Source organism: Pongo pygmaeus, chromosome 12 (genome assembly GCF_028885625.2).
Source record: "Pongo pygmaeus isolate AG05252 chromosome 12, NHGRI_mPonPyg2-v2.0_pri, whole genome shotgun sequence".
NCBI lineage: Eukaryota > Metazoa > Chordata > Mammalia > Primates > Hominidae > Pongo > Pongo pygmaeus.
The window spans coordinates 40,153,330-40,172,344 of NC_072385.2; the positions used below are offsets into that span (position 1 = coordinate 40,153,330).

Genomic DNA, 19,015 nt, shown 5'->3' on the forward strand with positions numbered 1-19,015 from the left:
CGTAGACTGTACTAGAAAGGAAAACCGAGACACTGGAGTTACTATTAACTCATTGAATAAATCCGTGGTATGTTAAAGTACATACCACATTTTTATGCAACATAGGGTTTTGCTAAAACAATAGTTGGTGGGACGACTGGCGCCCTTTACAGTTTGTGAATCTCTTGAGTTGTCTTAGTAGAGACAACTGCGTTCTCCCATCTGCTTTGCAGTTCAGTCTGTTGCGGTATGTTTTCATATGAAGAAAATTTGATCTTACACAGATGTGTAGTTGGAAAAGCGAATACTGTCTTAATAGCTGTTTCAGATAATTATGGGTATTCTTTATTACTACACCAAAACTACGTAAGTGGAAGTTTCTCAAAGGCTGGTTTGGACGTGGAATCTGAAGCTACTGTCAGCAGACTTTTCACACAGTTTCGTTAAAATTCCTTGGTCTGTCTTGCAGTTTGAATGCAGCTGAAGCTCCTGTCAGTGGCCTTTGCACACAGTTACGTTGAAATTCCTTGGTCTGTCTTGCAGTTTGAATGCAGCTGTTACCCATTGTAACACCGTATATTTGTCGTTTGGAAAATATTGGCTCACTGAGTTTGGCAGATCCCAAGCTGACGCATTTCATTAATAGCGCCGAATAACATTCGTTACCATCACTATTGATTTCATCAGGAAAGTCTTTATGTTAAAAGCCGTCAGATAGAAGGTGGTGTTTACAAATTTTCCAGAATTCTAATTTTCGGTTGAAAGCTTGCTTTTTATCATTGGAAACAAAATATTGTCAATTGTTTTCCTCAAAGTGACGGACTCACTTTGTTCAGTTTCAAGGAAATGTCTGGCAATACAGGTTTAAATAACCCTAGTTTGTCAGTTGTTCTTTCCCGTAAAAATGGTATTTCATGATACAAGTAAGTTAATTCGGCTCATCGCTCTATTACAGAAGTGCACACCTGCCATTTGGTCACAAGTAACAAAAAAGAGTCAAAGCTCAAGATTTGATAACAATAATTTGTACTCCTTCATCATGGACTTTTTTCCTTAAAAAAAAAGTATTGACTAGTAAGTTGATATAAAATTTAAAGTATTTGTGAGATATTAAGAATATCGGATATGTAGTGTAATAAAGGAGATAATAGTTTCCTTTTAAGACCTTCAAACCTCTCTGGTCCAGTGTCTCTCCCCATCTTATCCCCTTCCCATCCTGAATTAATCATTAGTGATTTACTTTTTGGAGGGAGAGTAATAAGTTCATTCAAATTATTGTGCATCCATAACCATCATACATGTCCAGAAATCTTTATCTTACAAAACTGAAACTCTGTACCTATTAAACAATAACTCTCCATTCCCCTCCGCCCGCCAGTCCCTGGCAGCCATCATTCTAATTTCTGTCTATAACTTTGACTACCGCTGGTACCTCATATCTCATGTAAGTGGAATCATGCACTATTTGCTGTGCATGTCGTAGTTTGTTCCTTTTTGTTGCTCAGTAGTGCTCCACGGTATGGATGTACAGCAGTTTAACTGTTCAGATGTTGAAGGACATTCAGGCTGTTAGTTTTGGGCTATTAAGAAAGCTACTACGAACAAATAGGTGTTTGTTGTTGTTTTTGAGACAGTGTCTTGCTCTGTCACCCAGACTGGAGTGGAGAGCAGTAGCATGATCATGACTTACTGCACCCTCGACCTCCCAGGCTGAAGCAATCCTCCCACCTCAGTCCCCCAAGTAGCTGGGACTACAGGCACACGCCACCATGCCTGGATAATTTTTGTATTTTTTTGGTAGAGACAGGGTTTCGCCATGTTGTCCAGGCTAGTCTAGGGGTCCCAAACTCCTGGGTTCCAGCAATCCACCCACCTCAGCCTCCCAAAGTGCTGGAATTTTAGAGCCACTGTGCTCGGCCTAAGTTTTATGTGAATGTAAGTTTTCCTTTTCTGGGATAAATGTCCAAGAGTGTGCAATTGTCAGGTTGTACAGAAATTGTATGTTTGGTTTTTTGAGAAACTGACAGTTTTTTTCCAGCATGACTGTACCATTGCACTTAAAAAGTGAAATTGACATTATTTTCCTGTGAGTACATAGAAGTAAAGAATTCAGGGACACTGCCATGGCCCTCTTTAGTGCTAAGCGGCCAGCAGTTGTACCGACTGTTGTTTTTGCACTATCTGTGTGTCAACACAGTGCACAATGCTACAGTGACTTAGGAATATCTTAGTATGATGAAAATAGTTTTGATCTCTCAGACCCCTTAGAAAAGTCTTGGAGACCCTCAGGGGTGCAAGGCCATACTTTAGGAACCACTGTTAAAGACATAATCCTAAACGATGAGGGATATGCAGGTATTGGGGATATTTATAAAGAAACACATGCAAGGTTTCTCTTAAAATTGCTCTTGAATGCTTGTGGTAGTGTGTGCCTTGTAGTTTTGGGTAGTTTTAGTAGGACGTAATAACTAAGACTTGGACCACTATGGAAGAAGCAACCTTCTGCCTTTCAGGATTTTCCCTGATAAGAAAATGGCCAGTGCCATTATGAAGAGGGAAAATGCCATGGGCCTAAGTGTATTCACACTTTTCAGTGTTCTGTGCCGGTTTGTATGGTGAGAAAATCGAACTGTTGATTTTTAAGAAAGCTAAGGAAAGTTCGGTGGTATAAAAGATCATTTCAGTTCTGGTGGTTCCGTTTTTTGCAGGCTTAGAGAAAACTGTCCATCAGGATTGTGCTGTCTTGATTTTATTTGATCATTCCCACCCTTTTCCCTTTGCTGTAGCCCCTTGACCTGTCTTCTGGGCAGTTCTTTCCTTTGCTAAATGTGAGTACAACAAGTAGGCTTTCCTTTCCTCCTAGAGAGGGGGACCTTGGAGCTCCTCCACTGGGTCAGAGAAACTTCCATAGCTGCAGCAGATCAGTAACAGGAGAGCGGAGCTTTACTCTGAAAGCCTCTATTTTCAATAACGTGTTTGCTCTTTGGATAATCATTTAAATAAATAAACCTCAGTATAGGTCATGTTCTTACCTAGGTTTAGCACTTAAATAGAAGGAAAAACATCTCAAACCATTTTGTTAGTTTTATAGTTCTCGTAACTACACTTTATGCTGTGGTTTTCCACCCACAGGGATGTCATCTACATTATATGCTGGACTGTTGCCACATTGTCTTCCAAAAACTTTAATTTTAAGACACTTGAGAAGCAGGAGCTGCACTACCTGTTGCCATATACTGTGCATTCTTCAGCAACAGAGGTTTTCTTTTCCCTCTTTCTGATATAATCTCATCTCTTTTATTTGATCATATCACACGTTTCCACCCTGGAGCTTACTGGAGGGATGAGTAAGGGAGTCACTTTCCTGCATCTTTTTTCACGTTGGAGCACGTTTTGGAGCTTGATGAGTCTTCAGTGACATTTAAGAGTGGGGCGGGGCAGCTGAAGATAAAGCAAGTGCTGAAGAGTGCATTCTGTGAGAGGTAGGAAGAAAGGTGAAGGCAGTAGTTCAGCTGCTGGGAGTATGTGCTTGGCAGTGGGAGGCACGGGACTCAGCATCAGCACACCAGGAGTCCAGGGCTTTCAGGATGTCTGAGTAGCAAGCAAGGTAAAGCAAGATAACAGACAACATGCATTTACAAATAATGTTTACACATACTTTCCCTTTCTACAAAAATGGAATCATAGTCATACTATTCTGCAATTGCTTTTTTTAGTATTAAAAAAGTTACGGGAAAATATGCAAAACAAAATTTACTATTTTAACCATTTTTAAGTGTACGGTTCTGTGGCATTATGTACATTCACGTTGCTGTGCAACCATCACTACCCCTCCTTCTGAGAACTTTTTCATCTTTCTAGACTGAAACTCTGTGTCCAGTAAATACCAACTCCCCATTTCTTGCAATTGCTTTTTTACTTCAACAAGCTGTCTTAGAGTGGTGTATCTGGGTTTACCTTATGTTTTTTAACCGTAGTTTTAATGGCTGCATAGTATTTCACAGTGTACATGTGATACGATTTATACATCCAGTCCTTGACTAGTGGTTATTTGGGTTCTATTTTTTAATTATCACAAATACTTTGAACATCTCTGCCAGAGTGTTTTTTGTTTTGTTTTATTTTGTTTTTGAGACAAGGTCTCACTCTGTCACCCAGGCTGGAGTAAAGTGGTGCAATCATGGCTCACTGCAGCCTCAACCTCCTGGGGTCAGGTGATCCTTTCACCTTAGCCTCCGGAGTAGCTGGGACAACAGGTGCATGCCACTATGCCTGGCTAATATTTTGTATTTTTTGTAGTGACAGGGTTTCCCCATGTTGCCCAGCCTAGTCTTGTATTCCTGGCCTCAAGCGATCCACCCTCCTCGGCCTCTCAGAGTTCTGGGATTACAGGCGTGAGCCACTGCACCCAGCTACCAGAGTTTTCATAGCTTTCTGAGTGTAGAGTTAGTATGTACATGAGTGGTTGGGTCCATGTTCTAGTCCTAGTTCTGTCCCTTCATGGCTGTTTGACTTTGGCCCTGTCAGCATCTTTAAGCCTCAGATTCTTAATTTATAAAGTAATCCCACCTATCTCAGAGGTTGTTGTGATAACTAAATATGAAGGCAAATGCAAATATTTCTGAAAGGATACAGATGAAATTTTTAGTGATTGTTGCTTCTAGAGAGGGAGTCTAGGCACCTGAGAATCCAGGATGAGAGGGAAATTTATTGTTGTATAGCTTTTTGTACAGTTTTGGTTTTTAAAATCATGTGTATGTTTTCATTTTTAAACCATTTAACACCATGCCAGGAACATAGTAGATGCTCAATGAAGTCATCGTTTCCCATCATCCTGGTTCTTTTCCCCCGGACTTATACTGCTGCTAATGGCATCTTTTGTTTCTTCCTGTCCTTCCCTCCCTATAGCCACCTTCTTGCTGAGTTCTTACCTTCGAATTTTCTCTGGAATCCATCATTTTCTTTTTTCACTCCTTTCTTACTGATTTCATTTTCACCCTGGTTCTGAAAATCTTTCAAATGAACATAAGATGACGGTATTAAGGCTGGGAAAGACTTGAGAGAATGCGGAGCCAGTGCCCTGTGGACTGTAAACTTACTCCAACTGGCTGGAAAAAAAAAAAATCCATGCACATATTAAGTGTTTGAAGTGGAACAAATAATGTTTTGTGAACGTTTCTAATTTTCATGTAAATGTTGATAAAGTACAGATTCTTTTTTTTTTTTGAGACGGAGTCTTGCTCTGTTGCCCAGACTGGAGTGCAGTGGCGCCATATCGGCTCGCTGCAAGCTCCACCTCCCAGGTTCATGCCATTCTCCTGCCTCAGCTTCCCGAGTAGCTGGGACTACAGACGCCTGCCACAACGCCCGGCTAATTTTTTGTATTTTTAGTAGAGACGGAGTTTCACCGTGTCAGCCAGGATGGTCTCGACCTCCTGACCTTGTGATCCACCCGCCTCGGCCTCCCAAAGTGCTGGGATTACAGACTTGAGCCACCGCGCCTGGCTGATAAAGTACAGATTCTTTTAAAGGGTTTGTGGAATTCGTGGTAGTATTTATATAGTGCATGCTTTATCTGTTAACATGTGCTAAAAAGACAATCATGGTGATATGAAGATCTAAGAAAATTTATTTAACATTTAAAAAGTGGGTTTATATGTGAAAAAGTTGGAACCTACTGAACTAATGCACTTTAGTGGGTCCCCTGCATTAGCCCTTTATTTAAATAAACTGCTTCTTTATTTTACAGGATAGGATTTGCCTAGAAGGTAAAATAGTTTATTCAAGGCCGAAAAGTGAGTTAACAGCAGGGTTAGGAATACAGCCCAAGATGTAGTTGTATTGTGGGGTCTCCTCTGCTATATTACGCTGGTTTGCTCTGTTACTTTATTCACATTGCATTGTTACAGTTTGTTGTATGTATATATTTTATCTTTTTGTCTACAGTATATAGTAAATACCTTGAGGACCAAGACTTATAGCTGAGCCCATTAACATAGTACATTTGGAAATGTCTGAATGAATTATGGATGTTGGCCCAGAATTGTTCTATTACAGGTGTCCTGGATATCAGTCTCTTTCAAGTGATTCCTTTTGAAGAACACTTCAAAAGTGTTGTTGAAGACCTGGTATTCCTAGCCACATGTGCTGGTGCTTGCAACTTTTTCTTCCCCAGAGAGATCCCTTCCTATTGACGGGCTTCCTTACCAATGCATCAGCTGAGTGACAAATGTTACCAACTACTTAAACAGATATGTTTATTTCTCATTGGTAAATATAGTTGTTGTTTTGTTTTTGTTTGCTTACTTTTAAAGCTGGGCACATTGCTGTCCCTTAGAAAATCTGCCTTGTTAATACAGTGAGGAAGGGAGGGAGAATGGACATTGGGTAGGCAGTTGCAGCTTTTGCCACAGCTGGCTGTTTCTCCTTCTCAGTGCAGTAGATTCAACAGGGTTTGTTTTTCTGTGCAGGTACAGTGCAGGTGCACCTGACTGATCTGTCATCCATGTTGGTTTCAGATTTTTCTAAAGAACTACTTTGGTCACGTATTTTCAAAATATTGAGAAGCTGCTTATTGCCTGTCAAGTAGGTCCAAACTCCAGCGCCTGGAATTTAAGGCTGTTTGTGATCTGGGCCAACCCGTCTTCATAGCCTTGTCACACACTATTTCCTTAGCCTTTGTCTCTCTAACCCACTGTCTTTTTCTGAAAATGATGATTTCCTGCCTCAGTGCTGTTCATGCCCTTCTCTGGGCCTGGAAAATCATCATCTTTTGTGTTTTCTTGGCAGCTGGGACAAAATTGCCACTTCTCTCATAAAATAACGAATTCCTGGAGCATTAATTTAGCCCCTGCCGTGTAGTAGGGAATTAGGGATTCAGAGCTTTTTCTGTTCTCCCAAAGCATTTTGAATTCTTTTTTGGTAATTACCAATTTCTGTTTTGTTTTACAGTTTTTTGTATATATGTCTAATCTTTTCTGCCAAAGTGTAATCTCTGGAAGTAAAGGAATGTCTTAATCAAATTTGTTAAATATCCAAAGAAAAACAAACTGGACAGTAGGCTTTATTTCTCCTTTTATTTGTTAGTGAATCGAAAAGTTCAGGGCTAGCTCTGCTTAGTGTCTTTGACATTGTTTGAATAAATTCACAAAACTTTGAGTAAGACAGGATCATTTTCTTTGGTTTAGCTTGACTCTACGGTGTATTACAGACTGCTGGCAGAGACCCAACATCATGAAACATTTAGGAGAAATTCAGATGATATTTAGGCATCCTTGTTTAGTTTAGTTTCCTCCTAGGCCATTCTTTTGGAAACTCTCTTAGTCATAACCACCTTTTCTTAATTACCTACTTCCACACAAATACCTTAAGGATATTATTTTATATAATCTTACCATCACAGCCACACCATGAAGTAGGATCTTTATATCTATTTTACAGATAAGGAAACCAAGCTCAAGAGGTTAAGAACTCACCAAGTCATACAATTAGTGACAGCTGGGGTTCATACCGAAGTGCCGTGTAGAGCCCTGTGTCTCCTCACTTCATGTCACTGGTCAAGAAGAGGTCACAGCTTGCTAATTGTTTTTCCAAGTCTCAAGGCTTTTTCTTGGCATGTCCAGACAACCTATCCAGTTTTACTCCCTACTACCCTTACGCTTACATCATCTTATTGCCAACCATACCACAGTCCTTCTTTCTGAACTTGATTTTTGTTACTCTGCTAGGAGTAGCCTTTCCTTTTTTAAGGGGGTAGGAGTTCCCAAGTCTTACACTCAAGTCCCAGCTTAAACTCCTCTGTCTTGAAGATGACTTCCTTGGCTGCTTCAACACCTATTAGGCTTTCTTTTCTTGACCTCCTGGAGAATGCATTGGGTAAGATTCAGTTCTTTACCCAAATTTAGTGTGTCTGTATTTGTGTGCAACACACAAACTTCATTATTTTTATTTGAACTCTTGGCTGTGCTTGCATATGTGAAAGTGATACTTATAAATTTTGGAACACATCTTTCAATACAGTTTGTGTCCATTATATGCACTGTACTGTGCTATAGGGCATGGGGGTATACAGCTGTAATAGAGTGAAGGACACATTGTTTAATATTGTAGCTTTGTGTGTACAAGTCCCATAAGAGACTATTTAAAAAAGTCTTTTAGAAATTTGGCTGGGCATGGTGGCTCACGCCTATAATCTCAGCACTTTGGGAGGCTGAGGCGAGAGGATCGCTTGAGCCCAGGAGTTCAAGATGAGCCTGGGCAACATAGTGGTACCCCATCTCTACAAAAAATTTTAAAATTAGCTGGGCACGGTGGCACGTGCCCATAGTCCTGTGGCAGGCTAGGTCTCACTAATGCAGGCCTCCATAACAACTTTCAGTACTGACTGAGTGGTTAAGTGAAATAGTAAAAGCTAAAAAAGCCAGTGCCCTTATCAAAGGCTGGACTGTAACAGAAACCTACCAAGAGTTTTGCCTAGGCCTTTCCTGGGCCTTAAAGCATGACAAAATAACAAAAGAATTCTTAACAGGACCCTTTTAGGATTAAACAAATTTTATTGTGGGTCAGAAGAAACTCCCCAAACCTCTGTGATTTAGTAGGAGACAAGATAAGGGTAATCACCTCAGCATCTGGACCCATTTAGATGAAGTAAATTTACTGAGGATCCAGAAGAAGGTCTCCAGCACTCACACCTTAGTTATAGATTAAAAGAAGTTAATGACTTATGTCTTCAGGTGAATGCACACTTACACGTAGACATATAGCTTAGAAGGTATATAAGCTCTGGAAAACTGCAATTTTGAGTTGGTCTGGTGATAATTTCCAGGCCTTCTCCCTGTAACTGGTTGCAGAAATAAAAACTCTTCCTCCCCAGTTCATCTGCATCTCGTTATTGGGCCATGAGAAATAGCAGCCCGACCCTCAGTTTGGTCCAGGAGCAGTCCCAGCTACTCAGGAGGCTGAGGTGGGAGGATCACTTGAGCCTGGGGGGTTGAGTCTTGCCACTGCACTCCAGCCTGGGCAACACAGCAAGACCCTTTCTTTCTCTGTCTTTCTCTCTCTCTCTCTTTTCTCTCTTCTCTCTTTCCCTGTCTCTCTCAAAAGAGAAAAAAGAAATTTAAGGGAGGAAGTGGTAATTTGTTACTAGTTATTATAGATTAGTTGTTACTTATTGAAGACATTAGGACCAGTCAAATGTTATTGGATTCTTAGCAGGTAGAGATGTATTGGTCATTGTAGGGTTCAACCAGAGGCCTGGCTTATTTGGAATGTTGTAGGGAAAATTCAAGAATCAGGGAGAACAGTGCTCTGAAAACATGGGCTGCAGACTTCTCATGGCATGGGGTTCATGCTAAAAATGCTGATTGCTCAGCCTCATCCCATACTTCTTGAGGGAGGAATGTCATGAAATCTGTGCTTTTTAATTTTTTATTATGGAAGATTTCAAACATATACAAAAGTACAGAGAATAATGTGTCTCCGTGTGCTTCTGCTAAGCTTCAACAATTGTTATTATTATTTATTTATTTTTGAGGCGACGTTTTTGCTCCGTTGCCCAGGCTGGAGTGCAGTGGCGCTCTTGGCTCATTGCAGCCTCCGCCTCTTGGGTTCAAGCGATTCTCCTGCCTCAGACTCCCAAGTAGCTGGGATTACAGGTGCCTACCACCACGCCTGGCTAATTTTTGTATTTTTAGTAGAGACGGGTTTTCACCATGTGGGCCAGGCTGGTCTCAAACTCTTAACCTCAGGTGATCCACCCACTTTGGCCTCCCAAAGTGTTAGGATTACAGGTGTGAGCCACCACACCGGGGCAGCCTCAATAATTATTGACTGATGGTAAATCTTTGACTGAAGGCCAATCTTTTTTCACTCTTCTCTCCCCTGTGTCATATTATAGAGATTTGAATATGTATCCTTAAAAGATAAGGACTCTTCAAAAAACTGTTTAAACATAACCTCAGCATCACACCTGAAAAAGATGAGTAGTAATTCCTTGATATCATCAAATACAGAGTAAGTGTTTAAATTTCTATTTATCCCAAACATCGATTTTATTTTGTGGTTTTTCTAAACTGAGATCTGAATAAGGTTCACAAATTTGATAGGTTGCTAAGTCTTTTAGTCTCTTTTAACATATAAATACACCTTCCATCTTTTTCTTTTCTCTTGTGATTTTGTTGTTGCTGTTGTTGAAGAAATTGCGTGGTTATCTTGAGGAATTTCCTGCCATCTGGATTTACCAGCTTATATCCTCAAGGTATATGGTTTAACATCCTCAGATATATATATATATATATGTAGTTTTGTTGCCCAGGCAGGAGTGCAGTGGCTTGATGTCGGCTCACTGCAACCTCCGCCTCCTGGGTTCAAGCGATTCTCCTGCTTTAGCTTCCCAAGTAGCTGGGATTACAGGCATCCACCACCTCACCTGGCTAATTTTTTGTATTTTTAGTAGAGACGGGGTTTCACCATGTTGGCCTGGCTTGTCTTGAACTCCTGACCTCAGGTGATCCACCCGCCTCGGCTTCCCAAAGTGCAGGGATCACAGGCCTGAGTCACCACGCCAGCGCATCCTCTATTATATTAATATATTCTGTAAATTGGTAGTTGGATCTAAAAAAGCAGTTCTCAGTTCTTGGTCTTGGGACCACTTTACTCTCTTAAAAATTATTGAGGACTGCTGTGTCTTTTGGAAATAGGTAACTTGTTTGATCTTAAGGGCTCATAGCTGGAGGAGAACTTGCCTCAGGATGAATGGTGCCTTGAGTCTTACCCATATCTGATTCAGATGCACCTCTTTCAAAATAAATGGGAAAATGACAGAACTATTTTACCTCACAGGCTGTACAAAAACAGGGACAGGCTGGTTTGGCCTCTGGACCCCACTTTGCAGACTTTCAATCTAGATTATTATTAATGCCTTGGGTGTTTGAAAGATGGAAATATTCTAATTGTTATTGAAGATATTGCAGGTCCTAGCTGCTATACTTCTAAAAAGAGAAGCCCTCCTTAACTATTTAGTAATCTGATGATACAGTCTGACAGATTACACATCACTCTTATGTTGTTAGCATGTAATCTTGTCTAGTCTCCTACTCAATAATATGTGTATTGCCTTAGCGTATATCACTTTAGTATAATACTGGTTATAGAATCTGTGCTCCAAAAGTACACTGTCTGTGGTATCTAGATAGTCCTTCACTTTTGGATGCTTTAGGTTTACAGAGTACTAAATTAGAGTTGAGGTGTCACTTTGTGACTTGGACTAGTGATTGTTTTCCCTTGCTCTCGGGCTGCCGCCTTCTTTTTTTTTTTTTTTTTTTTTAGGAGACAGAGTCTTACTCTCCTCAAGGCTGGAGTGTGTGCAGTGGATCGATCATAGCTCACTGTAAACCTTGAACTCCTGGGCTCAAGGGGTCCTTCTGCCTCAGCCTCCCAAAATGCTGGGATTACAGGTGTGAGCCACAGTGCCTGGGCCGCCCTCCTACTCTTTAAGAGGATGTTGTTTTTGTATTATGAGCCCCTCTGGTTAGGATGGCATCTGCACTTCTTGGAAGTCCGCTGGAATGGTGATAACTTCCCACTCATATTGTGATCCCTGTTCATTGGCTGATTGGCATTCCATCATTAATGTTTGGGTCATTTATAGCTAAACCAGCAGAGCCTAGCGGATCATTCTCTAGCAAGCCTGTCTAATTTGAGTGATCTTTTTTTTTTTTTTTAAAGACAACGGTATAAATAGTTTTATGTTAAATATCATACAGACTTTGAAATGTTCAATGAAAGATAGAAGGAAGATAATCTCTAAAGGGCAAAGTAAGTTGGTTATGGAGACTTCTATAAAGCACCTGTAAATCATTTGAGTGTCAATACTGTGCATGTTTTATAATGGAGAATAAAGTTTCCTTAATGATGCTTGTGTTTGAAGTATAATGTTTTGCTTTTCAGTAATGGTCTCCCTGACTATAATTGTGTCTATAACTTTGTTACGGAAAAAATGAAATGGCTGATAGATAAGAGTTCTGATTTCATTATAAGGTAAGAAGAAGGGTTGATGGAGTTCATTGGCGGAGTTGTGGTTTGAGGTTGTTTAATGTAAATTTTGAATAAAGGTTTTACCTTGCTCTTTGGATTACAAAGGTACAGTTAGATTTTGACTTCAACACAAAACTGGTGTGCTTCCACACTTACTGATAGTGTTGTTAAACTTTTAAGTTGCTGGGAAATAGGCCAAATCCTGTTGTGGATTGGGTGGTGGATGGTCAGGCAGGACATCCTTAGGGATTGCCCTGCTATACCCTTCATCACCAAGGGATGGTGTAGGGCAGAGGTGGAATTGATGAGGTTGAGGGTGTCTTTCTCTTCAAACCCTTAGAACATAATGCTTAGTGTCTCCGGCATAGGTCAGTTTGCTAACTGCTGGCTCCAAGAGGCTGGACACTCTCTTAGGTGGGGTAGTTCTCTCGTAGCTGGGCCCACAACACAGATGCAGAAAGAGACAGGTAAAAATGACAGGTGCTAAGCCCATAATTAGCCAAGAGGGACCATTGGCAGTTTGACTTATGTCTTCTATCCAGTTGAGATTTGTTCTTTGAGTGTCCTAGAAGCTAAAGCATAGGAATATAGGTTAAAATTTAGCCTGGTTCCTCAGGCTTGTGTTGAACGCCTCTTTCTGTTATTCTAATGGGAAGTTTCAGAACAAAACAATTATTCATTCTCCACTTTCAAATTTTCTCCTTGATAGAGTGTGTGGAGGAAATGGTGCCCAAAATACCAGAGTTTACGGTCATTGCCTACATTAGAATATATCGGTTCCCTTGGGTTTTACTGGATTGCTGTCAGAATACTTCTTTCTTTAGAATACAATACGGACTTTGTCATATTGAAGCATGTTTTAGGGGATATATAGTAGTCTTAATTAGAATCTGGAGATGGAGTAATTCATCCGTCAAATGAGCAGCTTTTGTTTTAGGAGTGTGGGTAGTGATATTTTTGCAATAGCATGAAACCTTTGTAAACATGGCTAGAGACTGGTTTCTCTTTTTAAAAATGGGTTCAAGAAAGTAGGAGCTTTGTGACTAGCCCCATGAAATCTGGAAAGCTGTGTTCGCACTTAGCCCATTTCAGGTCATTGAATGTATTTACGTGACTGAGGATAATGATGAAAAAATGTGGTTAAAGATTTTAAAATGATAGGTATCTAGGACACTAGGTTACCTGGTTAATAAGATGGATGAGAATTACAATGATATAACTTTGAGGTGGGTGTAAGGGTAATTTCTGAAACAATTTTAACAATGTTTGGGTTTTTTTTTTTTTTTCAATGCTGGCTAACCCACATCAGGAAATGAGAACTTTTTTGTCTTTTGGGCATTTGCCAGATCTATACAAAGCATGAAACATCTGCAGATGTCTGTTTAACGCAATTTCTTTATACTTCGTAATGGAATGTTTTATCCCTGAGCATGTGGTATATACTGTATGAAATGTACTTTGTTTTTGACCTGAGTTTTCCGGTGCTTGTCAGGTGCTTTCCCTTTGGGAGTGGTATTCGTGATGACAGAGGACATTGGTGAAGTGTAGAATGTGATGCTTAATTTTAATACAGAACTGTCTATTGAGTTTGATGAAAAACAAAAGAAGTTCCAGCAATTCCTCAAAATTTCAGAGGTCTGTTCCCTGCTCCCCCCACCAGCCCCCCTGGCAGAGAGTCATTTTGGGACCGTGAGAACAGACAAAAACAACATCTCTGATAATTTACTCATTCATTTAGAATGCTTTCTATGACGGAAGTTACGGCGATAGGTTTTGGAATGTGGAGGGTGATGGGAACTCCAAGGATATAAGGCATGGGAACTCCAAGAATATAAGGCTTGGGAACTTTTTAGAAATGAAGTTTTGTTTTGCACTGTCATGCTTTCCAGGATAAAGCATTACTGGAGATTAGCTGAACAAATGAGATGAAAGCCAAAATATGCAGTTGGACGTTTTAGATAAATTTTGATAAGACGTTACTTTCTAAGAATATAGCACTTTTCTACAAAAAGCTACTTACGCTTTTTGAGATACTTAAAAATCTCATGCTCATGGGACAGTGCATTGCATATAGTAGCTACTCAGTAAATACTTGTCAAATGAATAAATAATGATGCACAGTATATTTTATTTGGTATATATGGCTTTTTGTTTGGTTTAGTAAAGTATATTTGTGGGTAGTTGCTAATAAGTAACCTTTCAGTTGACTTGACGTTAAATTAGACATGCATTATTTCAATAATACTGTATAAGTACAGTGTTTCTTTTTTTTTTTTTTTTTTTGGAGACGCAGTCTCACTCTGTTGCCCAGGCTGGAGTGTAGTGGCATGATCTCCGCTCACTGCAACCTCTGCCTCCCGGGTTCAAGCGATTCTCCTGCCTCGCCCTCCCTAGTGGCTGGGACTACGGGCGTGTACCACCATGCCCAGCTAATTTTTGTGTTTTTAGTAGAGACGGGGTTTCCCCATGTTGGCCAGGATGGTAAGTACAGTGTTTGCTTTCTCCATTAGGAGGCAATGCAGGAACAAGTTACTTGATATGGGAAGAGGCTATATTTTAGATAAATGAAGCTTCCAGATTACTGGGTTAAATTTTTTAGCTGAAACATTAATTTTTTTCTTATGAATTTCCTCAACTTTCCATATTAATATATAGCTTCAGTACCATTAATCAGAATTCCAAGTGGAATTCTTTTGGTAAAATGGACAGAATTATTATGAAGTTTGTTGAGAGGAATAAACAGGCAAGAATAGCAAAAAGCTAGTTATTAAGAAGAAAGACAAATGGATAAAACCTGTTAGTAAAATAATTTGTCAGTATGTGTCAAGTTTAAAATGATTTATAACTTGTAATTTGTAATTTCTACTTTTGTTAATCAAATCTAAGAATGTGTGGAGAAAACTGGGTGTGAGTAGATTTTGGCAGCATTATTTATACTAGCAGAAAGTTTGAAACTATGTAGATAATAAAAGGATCACTTAAAATGCCTGATGATACCCTAGAGTTTAGTGAAATTATATAATATTTATCATATTTATTAAAGCTTTGTAATATTTTAATGTCATGACATGTTATTATTAAGAAAAACAGGATGTGAAACTATAATATGGTATGATTAGAACTTTATAATGTTTGAACATAAAATGACTAGGAAAAATACAAAGTGTTTTTTTTAAAAAATAAACAGCTGGCGGGGCGCGGTGGCTCACCCCTGTAATCCCACCACTTTGGGAAGTTGAGGTAAGAGGATCACGAGGTCAGGAGATGGAGACCATCCTGGCTAACACGGTGAAACCCCATCTCTACTATAAATACCAAAAAAAATTAGCCAGGCACGGTGGCGGGCGCCTGTAGTCCCAGCTACTCAGGAGGCTGAGGCAGGACAATAGTGTGAACCCGGGAGGCAGAGCTTGCAGTGAGCCAAGATCATGCCATTGCACTCCAGCCTGGGTGACAGAGCGAGACTCCATCTCAAAAAAATAATAATAATTAAAAAATAAAGGCCGGGCACAGTGGCTCACACCTGTAATCCCAGCACTTTGGGAGGCCGAGGCGGGCGGATCACAAGGTCAGGAGATCGAGACCATCCTGGCTAACACAGTGAAACCCCGTCTCTACTAAAAATAAAAAAATTAGTCGGGCGTGGTGGCGGTTGCCTGTAGTCCCAGCTACTCGGGAGGCTGAGGCAGGGAAATGGCGTGAACCCGGGAGGCGGAGCTTGCAGTGAGCTGAGATGGTGCCACTGCACTCCAGTCTGGGTGGCAGAGCGAGAGACTGTCTCAAAAAGCAAAACAAAACAAAACAAAACAAGAAAACAGCTTTAGGCCAGGTGCAGTGGCTCATGCGTGTAATCCCAGCACTTTGGGAGGCCGAGGTGGGAGAATCGCTTGAGGCCAGAAGTTTGAGACCAGCCTGGGCAACATAGTGAGACCTCATCTCTACAAAAAAAAATTGTTTTCTAATTCAGCTGGGCGTGGTGGCACATACTTGTAGTCCCAGCTAATTGGGAGGCTGAGGTACGAGGATCACTTGAGCCCAGAAGTTGGGTGCAGTGAGCTGTGATTGCACCACTGCACTCCAGCCTGGGCAACAGAGCAAGAGCCTACCTCAAGAAACAAAAACCCACACACAGCTTCGTTGAAGTATAATTTAAATACTATAAAATTCACTTGTTGCAAGTGTATAAGGCTTTTATGTATTTATACAGTTGCACAACCATTACAACAGTGCTATTTGAGAATATTTTCATCACTCCAAAGTTCACTCATACTATATATATATAAATATATATTTTATATATAATAGATTTTATTTATAATATAAATATATAATGTATTATGTATTATATATTTATATACAACTGTATATTTTGTATTTATATATTTAACTATAATATAATTATATAGTTAAGTATATATAGTATATATAATATATAGTTAACTCTCTCTATATACATACACACGCACACACACACACTCTAGAGACCTCTGTAATTCTCACAAATCCTGGATGTTCAGATTGAAAATGATCTGAGGCATGGTTCCTCCATATATATATATATAGACACATGCATAAATATATACATACATATATACATATATACATACATATACACACATATATACACATATACATTATGTATATAGTATATGTGTAGATATGTATATGTATATACATGTACACGTATATATATACATACAGTGTATATGTGTATATGTGTATGTAGATATGTGTATATATGTATGTATATATATATGTGTGTGTGTGTATGTGTGTATGTATGTATATATAGAGAGAGGAACCATGCCTCAGATCATTTTCAATCTGAACCTCCAGGATTTGTGAGAATTACAGAGGTCTCTAGTGTGTGTATATGTGTGTGTGTGTATATATATATGTATATAGAGAGAGTTAACTATATATTATATATACTGTATATACTTAACTATATATAATAGTTAAATATATAAATATAAAATATACAGTTATGTATAAATATATAATACATAATACATTAGTTATATATACTATATATACTATACATATAGTATATATAAAACTATATATATACTATATATACTTAACTATAATTGTATATAGTTAAATATATAAATATAAAATATACAGTTAAATATATTAATATATAATATACAATACATTACAGTTATATATAATATATAAATAAAATATATAAATATATCTTATATATTTATATATACACACTATGAGTGAACTTTGGGGTATATATATATATTTGGGGGGGGTGTGTGTATATATGTGTGTGTGTGTGTGTGTGTAATTTTTTTTTTTTTTTTTTGGAGACAGGGTGTTGCTCTGTCGGCCATACTGCATGATCACCACTCACTGCAGCCTTGACCTCCCAGGCTGAAGCAGTCCTCCCAAGTAGCTGGGACTACAGGCATGTGCCACCATGACAAGCTAATTTTTATATTTTTTTGTAGAGATAAGGTTGCACTGTGTTGCCCAGGCTAGTCTGGAACTCCTGGGCTCAAGCAATCCTTTCAGCTTGGTCTCCCAAAGTGCTGGAATTACAGACATGAGCCACTGTGCCTAGTCCAATTTAACTATAAACACCAGAAGTTTCTTCAATACTTACGTTTCTGAGGCATAGAGATAGATTGGGGAAAATGAAGGATATTCATCTGAGAATCCTTTGTCACGGCCATATCCAGTGAAAAATAAATGAAGTTTAATCAGGAAGGTCTGAAGAAGGTGAGAAATCACTGTGGGCAGTGATGGGATGTTAAAGAGAAAAGCATAAAAAGAGTCATAATTCATGTGGGCCTCCTCCTTACATAAGAGCATATGCTGCCACTTTCTAGCATGGTCTCCCGTGCTCTCTCCTGGACACAATTCGTAGGGTTCAAGGTTTCCTTCTCTCGCTGCCCAGATGCAGCCTGAGTGCAGATAAATATCTTTTGAGGGAGAGAGTTAGTACTTGTCTGGGGCTCACTGCCGTTTGTGTGCTTTTAACTGTTGGTCCTTTTTAAAATCATTGCTCCACGATTGAAGCAAATGGCCTTTAACTGTTATATAAATTTGGAGAGCCAGTTGAGGACAGTGCTTTATACTTGGCAGGAGTAAGTGGGGGTCATAATAGAAGCTTTGTTAGCAGTGGATTCTGGGCTAAAGTTTCTCTAGGAAAGGCCCAGGATCACACAATCCCAAAATACTGGAGTTAGAAGAGACTTTAGAGAACTATCCAGTTCTCTTTCATTAGAAATAATGATAGTTTTGCATTGACATTCCTATTTTGTGGTCTTCTCTCTGCTTGGAAAGAAAATCCCTTGCTTTGCAAACCACTCTTATTAGTGCCGTAAACTACTAAGGAACAGGAAATTCCAAATTGCAGGCTAGTACAGACCCAGACGAGCCCTCCCAGAATCTCTGGGGACCTGGCTTCAGGCCATGCACCCCTAGAACTGCTGTGATGACTCTGTTGGACATTAGAGTATATGGAGGAGCCATGCCTCAGATCATTTTCAATCTGAACATCCAGAATTTGTGAGAATTACAGAGGTCTCTGCTGTATGGGGAAAACTGGGATTACTGTTCTGCCATACAGAGAACTTTGAATGATAGGGACAAACATTTATGTAGTGTTTGATGATATAGATAGGCATGATTATCCTCATTCTTTTTTTTTTAGATGAGCAAACCAAGACTCAGGAAATACTTGTTTACTCACATGGTTGGTTGGTAAAATGACAGAGCTGATATTGAGACCTGGGCCCTGGAATTTCCAATCCTATGCATTTCCTGTAGCATTACATTTTCTCTGGGAAATCCATTCACTGGTGGGGAACACCTCGTTATTCTGAAGCCAAGGAAATTTCCAGGAGAGGATAGAATTACTGAGGAGAGGATAGAAGAGGTAGAGGAGGAATGACAGCTCTTGGTGGGGTCAGTGGTATTGAGATCCTGTGGAAAATCTAGGAGATGCTGCTACTTATTTCCTGTGTATTCACTTGATACCTACTGC

General features: G+C 39.5%; 1 protein-coding gene across 2 annotated transcripts in view; it reads left to right on the forward strand.

Moving 5' to 3' along the window:
- Window positions 1-19,015, forward strand: part of LIMS1 (LIM zinc finger domain containing 1) — a 153,667-nt gene that overhangs the window by 1,114 nt on the left and 133,538 nt on the right. The window lies entirely within an intron of this gene.